Here is a 13,802-nt window from a genome sequence, read left to right on the forward strand (position 1 = left end):
ACCTGCATTTCTCAAGACCTCTAAGTTTACCATTTGGGGGTGATGCTCTCCACACAACCAGGCTTCCCATCTTCAAGGACCAGGAAAGGGTCTTCAGAAGGTATTCACGGGTTTTTCTTTCCCTGGACCTACACCCCTGCCTGAGAACTAGCCTCCGAGTCTGGTTCAAGCGCCCTGGGCTGGAGCACGGCTAATTTCTAGCCAACATCCAAAGCTCTGTGCTTTTCCATTGTTGGCCTCATTAACTCTGCAATGATGATTGCTGCCTCCCAGCTGGCTGCCTCCTTCCCTTCTTGTTTTCACAGTAGATTTTTCTTGAGCTTCTATCTGTCCCTCCAGTAACACTTTATCTCTATATTCACACATGTTAACCATATGCCAAGGAACAGAAGTTTCTGGGCTTCTCCTCAACAGTGCTGATGAGAGATGGGATCCAGTTAGGCCACCACTGGATGCTGAATGGGGATTGTTAGAGAATGACGTGAGAAACAAAGCTGTGACAGAGTGCTCCTCCTAAACTGTATTCTGCCCCAGAGACCCTGGGCTGAATGTTCCAGACAGAGTTTCTTGCTTCACAAAAGGGTCCCATTTACCAGGCATGTGTAATTTAGGTTAAATCTGAAATTTATTCTAAATTGAACAGTCTCTTTGCTTACTCCCAGCATAGTGATGATTTATTGGCATATGCATAGTGCATGGGATTCCATGAATCCACAAAGGCATTAATACTGTACCTCCCTGGAGGCCTCTGTCAGAAGATCTCTGGCTGTTTCTACGTGCCCCCTGCTGCCTAAACATACCCCCCCCCACACACACATATACACACACTCCATTTTGGAGGCAAACCAAGCTGTCACCAGCCACAGGTGAGTTCAAGAATTAGAAATGAGGGTTTAGAGGACTCGGGTGTCAGGGTCAAACCTTCTCTTTTCCCTGGTTTGTTTGCTTCCTTCCCTTCTTTTGAAATATGTAGGTCAGAAACCACTGGTTGGTTCACTGAAACTCATTTCACTTCCTTCCCCTTTGTGCTTCTGCCTGATAGACTCTAGAAAGCAAAATATCTAAAGTTCCATCCTTGCTCATCACCCCTGACAAATCTAGGGTGGCCACATGGCATCATTCCGGACACCTGGAAGTTGGCAGAAGTCCCGGGGAGCGCTTCTGCTCCTGGATTAAAGGCATCCAGGCTTGTAAGAAGAAAGATTTTGTCTTATATTTTAACCTATCTCTCTTCTTCGTGCTTGTGATATAGAAGCAAGGCCGGAAGGTGAAGCCATCTCTCTGCAGCCACAAGGATGAGAATGGAAGCACCACGTTAAAGATGATGGAGGGAAAAATGGGAGGAGCTTGGTTCCCTGATGACAGGTCTGAGCACCTGAGCTTCCCCGGAACTGCGACCTCCGAACATCTAATTACCGAAAGACACAAACCACACTTCTTTAAACTATTGTTTGTTGGGTTTTAAGATGACAGTCAAATACGTGGATGCAAGATAAATGGACACTTTTTGCAACATCCCACTTTTTCCACAAGGGAATTTCTTGGCTGAGAAGCCAGATGGTTACCAATAAGAGCCCTAGATTTGAGGTCAGAATCTGAGATTCTAGTCCTGGCTTTGCCATCAACTTGGACCCACAAGGCAAGTAGAACTATGTATCCTGCAGGCCTTTCTTGGACAAATCATTTTCTGCGTCTTTGCCCTCATCTGTAAAGTGAGAGTGTTGGACCATTTCTGACTTCTCTAGGATGACGTGAAGTTTTCCCAGTCCACTGGGAAGGGATACGTTGTGAACTTCCTTCTCTTAGTACCACTCAAGCCCTTTCTATCAATGGCATTTTGTATCTACCTTTTCTCCATCTAATCCAGAGGAGAGTTGGAATAGAAAATGGGCAGAAAATTATGTCAGTAGTATACTCTTGTGTGAGAGTCCACTCCCCCAAAACTAGTGGCTTAGATGGAAACAGCTCATTATTTCTTATGATGCTGTGGATTGGCTGGTAGATCTGCCGGTCTTGCTTGTACTCGCTCATGTGACTGCTTTAAACCTCCAAGACAGCCTCAGTCTGGCAGTGGAGTGCTCCTCTCAAACTGCATTGGTGCTGGTCATTGATCTGGATTCTCTCTGCTTGAATTTTGCATCAGGATAGCTTGGGCTTCTTTACATGATGACTTTGGACTCTGAAGGAGATTGAAGTAGAAACTGCAAAACATTTCAAGGCAGCCCCCAAATGTCACTTCCACTAGAGCCTTATCTGATTATGGCGTCAGGGCTGATGCCCTGGATCTTACTTTCTGTGTCAGGTCCAAACGTAGATGAGGTCCCTTGTGTGCTGTTGCCCCCAGCGATTAAGAGAACTGTGAATAAGAAGACAATTGGTCTGCCAACCACACACTCAATGTGCAATGTACCAATATATGATGGAGGGGCAGAGAAAAGGATGTCATGATAGGCAGACATTTCCAGGTAAAGGGTGGGACAACAAAAGGCACACACTGGTCCAGAGAGACTCTGAAATCCAGCCAAGCACATGTTGCCAGTTCCCCCAGCTCCAAGGGCACAGAGAGTCCTTTAACTAGAGCCCAGCTCTGCTCCCTTGGGGTTTCCTCATCCCTTGATCTCCTTAGTTCTTACCTTTGTCCTCTGCACTTTTGGCTCTGCCCTTTGGACTCTTGGCTCTATGCTCTAAAGTGTCTTTCCTTCCCTATAAGAAGTGGCCTATGCTTTTAGCTGAGAAGATTTTTCCATTTGCTTCCCTCCTATAGAAAGTTGAGATGGGGCAGAGGCCTTTTTTCATTGTGAAATGTCACTGTGTCTTTTTAGTAAGAACTAATACAGCTCCTTTAAAAACTTTGTGGGTTTTCTATGTATGGAATTATTGTCCATTACTTTTGGTAAATGCCACACCCAACATTTCTTCTGAGGCAGGACTATGTCTATTTTAGGCTGTGAGTCATGAACCATGGGAGTCTAAGAAGCCTTTTTGTCATGCTAAAAGGGTCTCTGATGCATTGTCTAAAATCTCCCTGAGTTCTTGACCGTAAGTTTTATGGCCATGCTCTTGATCTGATCTTTACTCTGAGGCCATTTCTTATCTTGAGAATCTTTTACTGGCTGATGAGACAGCCTTGGGCTCTATTTTCTCTAAATTTCTCTTAAAACCTGAAAGAAATTCCTTATTTATTTCACCTCTTTCCCTGTATGTACTTTAATCAATTAAAAGAAGTCAAATGGTACTTCCTGCATTCTGCCTGGAAATCTCTTCAGCTGGATCCACAAATGCATCAGTGTGATGATTAACTGTATGCAGCAACTTGACTGAGCCAAGTGGTATCTATCAGATTGAACATTATTTCAGGGTATGTTTGTGAAGATGTTCTAGAATGAGACTAGCGTTTGAACAGGTGGACTCAGTAGAGAAGATTGTGCTCCCCCATGTGCGGTGGCCTCAGCCAATCGATTGAGGGTCTGAATGGAATAAAAATGTGGGAGATGGAGGATTCCACCCCTTCTTGCTCTCTGCCTGTGTGAGCTGGAACATCGCTCTTCTCCTGCCCTCAGACTGGGATGTACACCACTGGCTGCCCGATTCTCAAGCCCTCAGTCTTGGACTGGAATTACACCTGGCGCTTTCCTGGGTCTTTACTTTGTAGACAGTAGATTATGGGACATTTCAGCTTCCATAATCACATGAGCCCATTTCTCTTAATAAATCTCTTCGAATATGGACACACAACTCCCGTTGGTTCTGACACACTTAGGCATCGCTTCTGCCTCCTACGGTTCCACAGTCCACATTGCTGCCAGACATCCCACTTCTACACAACAGGAATCACTCTTTTTCTAGCCTCTGGGAATTGATACCTGGAAGTGGAATATTGCCACAACAAAAGTTAAAACAGGTGGCTGACGGGGGCCGGAAGGACAGCAAGAGAACTGCTAGTAGAGACTGGAAGAGAGAAAGGAATTTGATCTTGGAGGGTGCCATCCTTGGTCATGGTGTATGTTGGCCATGGAAGGGGCAGGTAACTGGTCTTTTTAGTTTATGTGCTTCTGGATCAGCTGCATCAGAGGAATTGCATCCAAGGATCCTTCTCTACAACTGGATCTGATTCAAATGATGAGGTCCTGAAATTCGAGCAGATACTGTGATGGGTTTGGGCTTTAGCAGGGCAGAGGTTCGTGTGTTTTGCATGTCTGAGGGATATGGATCATGTGGTCCAAGGGCAGAAAGCGGTAGATTGTTTCCAAAGATAGCCAGAAATCCCTCCACCGTGCGTACTTTCTTGCCTTCTTGGAGCGTGACTTTGCCTTTTCTTCCCAAAAGGGGTGGAGTCTCTTTCCTCTCCCTTTGACTCTAAGCTGGCTCTGTGTCTTGCTTTGATCAACAGCATCAGGTGGAAGGGAACTTGTAGTTAACCTTTCTGCCTCCTACCCTTGGGGCCTTAAGCCCCCTTGCCAAAAAGCCTGGCTATCCTTCTAGAGAAGTGCTATGGGGATAGAGGCAGGTGTGCGAGGCCCCCATGGGTCATCCAGCCCTGGTGACCTTCCCTGCGGCTGTAGCTACATGAACAGCTCCAGCCAGCAACACACAGATCAGGGTGCCCAGTGGAACCCAGCCAGCCCACAGTGTCCTGAGAGGCAGCACACTATTGTTTCAATCCATTAGGTTTTGGGGTAGTTTGTTGTGCAGCATTAGATTGCTGATCCGGGGATGGTGGCCTTCTTTTCTGGATCTCAGACTCTTGGTCCTTTCAGTGCTTGTGAAGGCAGCAGGGTTTTTTTTTTTTTTTTTTTTTTTTTTTTTTTGCAAGGTCCAAATGGCCTGGAAGCCTGGACATTATCTTCCTAAACCTTTCCATGGGGGCCCAGCAGGTGTTTCATAGCTCTCCTTGGAGCCGTCCACTCCTCCCTACCTAGCAGCCTGTGTCCCATGGACTTGAGAGGATGCAGTGAGAACAGTCACAAGGGCTGGTGGGGACAGCTGCAGGACAGAAAGTCACTGGGAGTGTCATTACTCAGTAGTGAGCAGTGGAGGTGCTGGGACGAAGCTGCACCCTTAAGAAGAGGCTGGGAGGGACTGGGGTTTGGGGAGGCCCCTCCCCTTCAGGGACCACACAGCATTCCTCAGTACTGCCCATTTCTTGAATAAACCACACTGAGCCTTGCCTGATGCTGTTTTCCCACCTGCAACACTCCATCCCTGCTGCCCACCAGAGGAAATCCTACTTCATTTTAAAGACTCATTCACACATCTTCTCTGTGATGCTTTTTTAACCTTCTTGCAGAGTGGATCGATCCTGTTCTGCTCCCACCGTGCACGCCTTAGAATGCTATTAGCTCTTACTACAGTCTGACTTGTCTGTTAGGTGCTTTCCTAGTTAGGATTATAGTTAACTGAATGTAACATAAAACTTTAAAGTAACAGCATCTTAAACAAGGTAGAACTCTCCCTCTCACACATAAGAAGCCTAGAGGTGGTGAGTCCAGGTCTGGTAGGTACTCCGCAGTGTCAGGACCCGGGCCCTTTCTGTTCTGTGTTCCACTGTACATAGGGTCCATTTTGAAGGTCACCTCATAGTCAAAGATGGCTGCTGGAGGTCCAGCCTTCACATCCACATTCCAGACAGCTGGAAGGAAAAAGGCTGAAAAGGGCACATTCTTTTCCTTTAAGTACATTCTTTAGAGATTGCACACATCTCCTCTGTTTATGCCTTCGACCTGAGCGTCAGGTGAAGCTAAGGAATGTGGTCCTTAATCTCAGCTAAGACTGAGAATTGCACTTCTAAGAAAGAGGGAGATAATTAATATAAAGGGGTCACTTGTTGGTTTTTGTCAAGGTACTGTCTGTCCTCCTCATTAGAATGGACTTCTTGAGACCAGAAAACATACCCCATCCCTCCATGTTTTCCCCATAATGACCAACTCTGTGCCTGATGCACTGTAGATATTGAGCAAACAATGACATAGTGCATCTGCTCGCTGATTTGAGGCCAATATTTCCAAGAGGGGCCGCACAATTTATTATTCATAGTGCCGTAAAAATTTGCCTCTGGTCTCCAAATCCTGGCTTCCTACTTTTCTTTCTGTATGTCTATACCTTCTCTCTGACTTTCCCATAACTTACTCTCTGTTGCTCCTGGGCTCCCAGGATCCGAATCTATTATCAAACCATCTCTCTGCTAGGTTGTCCCAGCTCAGGATCATTGGAGGGGCTGCATCGCTCTCATTGGGTGGCGAGTTGCTGGGGGTGTGGTGTATTTAAATTGGAAGCCAGGAAGCCTGGGTGAGAGATTCAGTTTGGCCACCAGGGTAATCTGTGACTCTGGCAACCCATATTTATTATCTTCGCCTTGGTTTCTTCTTCTGTAAAATAATGTATGCAGTCTCCTCATCCGAGAGGTTCAGAACCAACAGCAGCGCACTAAGGACCGTGTGTACTTTACCTGTGGACATGAGGGGTTGTTACTAGATGTAGCCGTAACAAGCAAACAACAAATAAAAAGATTCTTTGTATCCTCCTCCACTGCAAGTGGTTTCCAAAGCATGGAGTGAACTGAAAGGGCAAGGAGCAGCCTTGACCTCCGCCTTCTTCCTCTTCCCTCAGCGTTTCTCCCTGGGCTGCCTGTGCTGCAGCTCAGAACCTAGAAGCCCTTCTCCTGGGTCCCGAGGCATCACTCCTGGCCGTTTCCACTGACGGGCCTGGAACGACAGGGTGATGGATGTTGCTGTCGCTGCACTGAGATGGGGAAATGTTTTCCCTGGCTGGCCCTGGAAACTTCCCCACCATAGATTTTCTTGGGGCTCAGAAGCTTGACAGAAGTGAACCAAAGGTGGTCTGCAGGGCCCTAGAGGTGGATGGATTCAGTTATCCACTCACTGGGTGTTTTCGGCACTGCTTGGCCTTTGAAGGATTTACTGTGTCCTACAAATCTGGAGACGGGAAGAAGAAAATCAATGGATGAAGGAGGTCTTAAAGTCCATGCCAGCAGCTGGGCTGGGCAGGCTCTCTGTGATCTCTTTGCTCACTTCCCTCCTCCGTGCAGGGCGTGTGGAAGGGTGGGAAAGAAATGGGATCCTTTCAGAAAGCCAGTGAGTCTCAGGGATGGTCCCAGAGCTGCCATCCCGAGCCTCCCTGCCCACACGGCAGCCTTGACCACCACGGTGTCCACCATGACTGTCGCAGAGAAGCAAGTAGGAGCGAGGGGGAACACGGGCCTGGTGGTGAGACGGAGGCAGGGAGAAGTCGCTGGAGGAGAGCTGCTGGCTTGGTTAAGAGGGTGCCCAGCAATCAAAGCAAAGAGGAAAACACAACAAACCTTAAGACTCATCATGTCCACGTGAAAGATCAAAACCTTACTCCCATCCTGCGTGCTTACGAGAGCACAGCTCTTTCTGCCGTGAAATGTGTTCTTCTGAAGGGTTAACTGTGACATCCTTAAAGTCATTGCTATTATGCACAGGACACTCTCTGCCCTCCTGTTTTGTGCCTCTAAGGGCACGATGCCAATGTCCAATTCCAATAAAAAAAAAAAAACAGTGCAGAGAACAAAGTCACGTGATTTTCACCTGGCGCAAGAAGAGCCTTTCATGCGCCTTCCTTTTCTCCTAACCCTTTGGCTTGGATATTTACTCCCACTGGTCCCCGCAAGTCCATCTTGGGTCGTTAAGTCTAAACAGAGCCAAGAGATATTCCTGATCAGGAAAGTGAGACCAAACTGAAGGATCTGGTTCTCTTGGGAGCTCTGCAAGAGAGAAAATACGGAGCTCCAACGACCTCCAGTTCTGTGATGGGGAGGGGTTGCACTGAGTAGGGAGGGGGCCCTGTGAGCTGGAGCGCTTTGCTCCCCCCACCCCCTCTCCCCCCACCATGCTGCCTCTCACTGCCTCCTCTGGGTCCTGACACAGGACAACAGCTGGGTAGAGGCCCTGGATGTCAGCTGGGGTGAAGCTTCTCTGTTCAGGTGGACTAACCTCTAGGGCAGGAAACTGGGCTGCCAAGAGGCAGATACTAATTCCAAACCCTGGTTCCGCTGAGAGGTGGCAGAGGTGTAGCCTGAACTCACAGCTGGAGCAGATGTAGGCTCTGCAACGTCCTTGAAGTGCGAAATTGTGAGCGTAAAGGGAGCTCGGGGACCAGCAGGCTCCGTGGAAGGGAGTTAATTACGTGGTCAGTTCCAGCAGAGGAAACAGAGAGATCACACAGCACGACCTGCCCTCCGGCAACACTGCCACCTAACGCCCCCTCCCTCTCTGGCCTGGCTCAATTCTGGGTTGGCTGGGGTGGCGGTGGGGACAGTGAGGTCATAGCCGGGGTTCTGGAGAAGCCAAGGTCTAGCAGACAGCTCCTTGAGGGGCAGGCAAGTGCCACGGCAGAACCAGGAGCTTTGGGAAGGTGGGGCTGGTGGGGTGGGGGGTCTGCGCTCAGGGGGACAGAGAGAGAAAGGGGGATGGGGAAGAGGACAGCAAGGAAGGAGATGGAGGAGCAGAAGGATCAGGGGACATGGGCAGCTGCAGCCGATGGAGAAGAAAAAGCAACCTGGGAAGAAAGAGGAAGACAGAGTAAATCTGGCCCAGGCCTGCCTGTTTTGGGCAGGGAGCCCAAATACCCGAGTACGAAAAATTCTGAAAAAGTGCTTAATACTTTAGGAATGTTCACGGCTCTGCCATGTAACCGCTAAAGAAAACACAGAGCTAGGCAACCCAGAGGACTTCTCTTTCCTGAAATAGTTCGGTCACCCTGGATCCTATGGCTCCAGGGGCAGAAGCCGGGTGGGGCCCAGCCTCAGGCTGGCAGGCAGGCAGGCGCCCCGAGTCTTTCCTGCAGAGGGGCAGCCCACCTTCGGAGGAGGAATCCTGGGTGAGGAGTCAGGACAGAAACATATGCAGGAGACCAGGGAAATCATTTACCTCCCCGGGCCTCAGGCCCCACCAGTAAGAGGGGAGTTGCAGCGACTCTCTTACTCCTCTCCTTCCATTTCTGCAAAGACCAAATGAGACAGTTATCTTCATCCACCCATCCATCCATCCATCTGTTGCACAAAACATTATCAAAAACTCGTTTTTTCAGGCACTGAGTTGAGCAGTAAAGCGATAGGGTGATAAGACAGGATCCTTGTTCCCAAGAGCTCAGTCTTACAGGAGAGTCATGAAGACGGACCGATCATAAAGTTCAGAGGGATAAATGTTTACACAGCAACACGCAGGAGGCCTTGCCCTGATCGGTGCTGGGATAAAGGCCAGCCTCCTCTGCGTGGCTTGTAAATGTCTCTGTGACACAGAGGTGAGGATGCGGGGGCCATCGTGGCTGGATGTTCAAGGGAAATGGCCAGTCTCCTCATCTAGCCAACAGTTTCCCCCATTCCTAAACGCCTCCACCTAGCGGCCTGTGGCAGCCCTATCTCTCTGTCTTCTCTCATCCAGCTGTGCTCAGAGGCTCCTCAGGACGCCGGAAACCCCCTAGGCCAGTCTGACAAATTATGCCCCAGGAGTGAATGGATGGTTCAGGCAGGAAGTATGCCAAGCCCTAAAAACTCTCCAAAGGGAACGAGGCCAGGATTGACCCTGGGGCGTTGGGGGTACAGTGGGTACCCACTGGGGCCTCCTGGTTGCCCCTGCACACCTGGCTTGAGGTGGTTCAGGCAGCCATCGTTTCCTCTTATTGACAGGTGGGCATAGCAGGAACAGGGGGCCTCTGGTTGGGGTTTGGAGAGGGGTTTGGCCCTTCACAACAGCGACAAGGGGTCGGGGACAAGGTCCATGCTCTGGGGAGGCACAGGACAAATCTGGCAGGGCACCATGGCCTCAGGACCACGGTTCACAGCCTGGGGAAAGCAGGCTGAGACACTCAGATTGCAGATATGTAGACAGACCCATAGGAGAAGTTAGACAGACGGGCACTGAATGGACATGTCATTTCAATCAAACTTTAAAATCCACAAGAGCCAGAAGCTTCTCTATTCTACCTCTTTGAATTCCTATATTAGTAGACACAAAATATGATCAATAGAGAAACGCGACCCCATCATTTCCCTGCTTAAAACCCTCCAGAAGCTCCTCATGACCCACCGAACAAAGTGGAACCACCCAGGCATCATCTGGTCTCTACCTCCACAGCCTCAAATCCCACCCTCTGGGCATTCTTTTCCTAACTGCCACCCCAGGCCCCCCACCCCACCCAGATACGCACATCCCTATACCCACCCGCACCTCCCCACAGACACAGTCCCTCCTCTGCGCCTCCCTTCCAGCCGGTCTAAACTAGTTCCAACCCCTTGAACTTGCCACAATTTCTCATGCCTCCATTGCACCAGATACTCTCCGTCTTTCAGGAGCCCCCTCCCCTTCCTCCAGGAATCCTGGAAGACCCAGGTCATAGGTCACCTTGTCTGGGAATTCGCTGATAACCTGTGTTTAGCACACGCCTCTGTAACACTGTTTACTGCACAGCTCAACAGGCATCCATGCTCTCATCTATTCCTCTACATCCTAGGTTGAGAACCAGAGCTGGAGCCATGGTGTTTACTTTTGAATAAGCTCCATGATGGATGAAGGAAGGAAGGGAGGAAGGAGGGAGGATGGGAGGAGGGAGGGAGGAAGGGACGAGGAAAGGAGGAAGTGTGTATCTTCTCCCTGCTGCTTGCGGAGCTCACTCTGCTCCCACCACACCTCTGCCTGTGCTCCTGCCCCGGCTTCCTACCTCCCTGCTGGCAGTGCCTCCCAGGCGGGGCAGGGGCCTGGGCCAGGGGATTCCTCCCAGCTTCCCCCATCACCCGGGTCTTGTCTGTTCTGTGCCTGAGCCTCCTTCAGAGCACACACACTTCTCCATCATGGTTGCCCCTCTAGGGCCCCAAGCAAAGCGAGTGCTTCAGGATGGTTGAGGTGAGGGATGGGAAAGTAGTTCGTCTTTGGAGGGTGGAGGATATATCTTGTCTTGAGTCACTTCCTTTGTGGATGAAACCAACCTGAAGCAGGCCTGTAAGGTAAATGTGGTTTGTCTTTGGCGAAGACCCCAAATGCCCTGTTTTAGTGGGTGTCACTGTCCTTCATCCATCCCTGCTCCCGTGCATGACTTTGAGGTCTGATCCCTGCCTGTCAGGTTACCCTATCAGATATTGTATAAACACTCCCATGGGCGAGGGGGTGAATTACAAGTCATGGATCTTCAGGATTTATGAGATCCCCCCATAGGACCTTCCTCTGCCCAGGAGCAGGCTGGTCAGCACAGATGGTGGGCACGACCTGTGAGCTCTGATGGCTACACTGCTGTCTCCCACCACCTGCCTCAGGGATAAGCCCAGGCTGGGCAGGGGCGAGGTGGGCTGGGAAGGCTTTCCAATGAACCAGTGGAGATTCCTTTTTTTTTTTTTTTTTTTAATGAGCCAGTGAAGAGTCCTTTGCTCCCTTCTGTGTTTTAACTGAAGCCAAGTTGGAGTTCTTTTTCTTTTCCTCTCAAATATGTAAGCCCCTGAGATTCTCAGTGTTCTTGAATGACATTTTCCTTTCCCTGATGTTGGGAAAAAGGTGACTCAACCAGACACTTACAGAGGTACTCACCATTCTTCCTGGGAACCCCTTATGGGATAAATGATGCTAATTTATGCATATTTACAGGCAACTACCTCCATGCCCTAGCGAGCTACACAGGCTTATGAGTTCAAAGTTAACCTTCCAACAATAGGAGCAGAATTTTAATTGAAAAAGGTAAGGCAGGCATCTGGCAGATGCAGTTTGTTTAGGGGGGCATTCTATTAAGGAGTCGCTGAAATGGCTCTGTAGCTGTTGTAACAGATTCTTATTTAAATGAGATTTCACTTTTTTTTTAAAAAAGTCGCCCGTGTTTGCAGTGTTTTTCAACGAACTGAGATTTCTTTCTCTTTTTTTAAATTATAATTGATTTATTTTGTAACACGATATTGTCTAACATTCACAGGCTCATTTGAATAAATTATTCATGAGCCTGTTTTTCAGGGATGCTTCAGCTCCTGGCCCACTGGAGATCCACTGGGGCCTTCTCGCCACCGAGGTGCAGGTAACGCACGCCACCAGGGGAGACAACACAACTCCAAAGCCAGAGCAAGTGTCTCTCAACTAAAGCCACAGAGGACTGGGTTATTTCAAAGGACACTGGATGGATCCTGCTTCTAATGGGGGTGGGGGTGGGAAGGGCGGAGTCAGGAAGCAGTGCCCCCTAACTCCCCTGTGTTATCTTCCTAAGGGAATCAGCTGCACGGCGAAAGAGGGCCTGCCAAGCACATACACACAGGGCAGCATGTCTATTCATTTCTTTAGGTGGACGAACCAATTTCGTGTGCTGCTCTGACAAGATACCGGCAACTTAAGCAGCGCAAATTTAGTACTCGTGGTTCTGGTGGCTGGAAGTCCAAGAACAAGGCACCGGCAGAGCCAGTATCTGGGGAGGATCTGCTTCCTGGCTCCTGGACGGCTCTCCTCCTGCTGTGTCCTCACACGGTGGAGGCAGAGGGCCCTCAGTGGTCTCTCCTTCATAAGGGCACCAATCCCGCTCAGGAGGGCTCCGCCCTCATGACCCAGTCACCTCCCAGAGGCCCTGCTTCCTAGCACTGGGGATCGGGGCTTCAACACGTGGATTTTGGTGGTGGTGGGGGATATAGACATTCAGAGCACAGCACAGGGCCCTACTTTTATGATTCAGAAGGTAGACTCAAAGCCGGCCCCAGATCTGCGAGGCCTGTGAAAAGTGCAAGGGTCTTGCAAATGTTAGTCTCAGAGTGAAGGTTGCTGTAAGGACCCCCCGCTGCCACACCCCGAGGCTGAGGTCAGGAAGGGCTCCCTGGGGCCACACTGTCCATCCCCTGCCTCCTGTCATGTCATCAACATCAGTGGGTGAGCACGGGGCCAGAGAAGCCCCTCATCTGGGGAGTGAGCTGCCCTCCCCCTCGGTGGCCTGGCATTTCCGGTTCTCTGACGGGTCACAGTGGGCAGAGACCCCCTCCCAGATTCAGAACCTGAGACAGCAGCCTGGGGCGGGGCTCGGTGTGACTGTGGGTCTTGCCCTCCCCAATGCGGGTGCTTCAGGGAGGCTGTGACGCCTCTCTCCTCCATCAAATAAAACACTGAAAGGCCCTGACGGACTCTCTGGCAGAGCCCCTGCTCCAGAAACAGCTGTCAATCCCTAGAACACCCCGAGATCAGGATATTCCCCACGGGGCTCTTGTATAATTTTTTAAAAAATTAATAGAACTAATTAAATATAGAGGTGTGCTCCGGCCCTAATCTGGGCCGTCTCATCTTTCCTCGCCTCCCTCTTCCTCCCCGCTGGGCCCCGCCATGTATTGTCAAAATGTCAAGTGAGGAGGCAAGGAGAAAACCGGGGGAGATAAGGCAGACTTGGTATGCGGGGCGGAGGCTGCGGACACGAGAGATTTCTTTTAATCCAGTCCATTAATCAATTTCTCCATAGAAATTGAATTAACTGTCTTTCATCAACATCACATCCCAGGACTGGCAAACACGGTGTGCACACGGGAATATAAATGCGGCGCAGGGTGCGTCCCCCTTCCTGGTAGGCGAACACGTGGGCTTCCTGTTCTTGGGTCCAGTGCCTGGAGAGCGAAGGCCTGAGAGTCAGAGGGGCTGGCCTTGAACCTGGGCCACCGGAGCAATCAGCGGTCTTCCTTTTCTTGCTCACAGCCTCCGGGAAGAACTCCTACACTTGTCCCTATTATAAGCTAAACGCATTCACCGCTGAATATCCATCTCACTGTAATATTTTTTCTTTAGGTTCAAGTCATACACAAAAAACAGCCCACGCCCCACTGCTAC

This window comes from Camelus ferus, chromosome 31 (genome assembly GCF_009834535.1).
Source record: "Camelus ferus isolate YT-003-E chromosome 31, BCGSAC_Cfer_1.0, whole genome shotgun sequence".
Taxonomy (NCBI): domain Eukaryota; kingdom Metazoa; phylum Chordata; class Mammalia; order Artiodactyla; family Camelidae; genus Camelus; species Camelus ferus.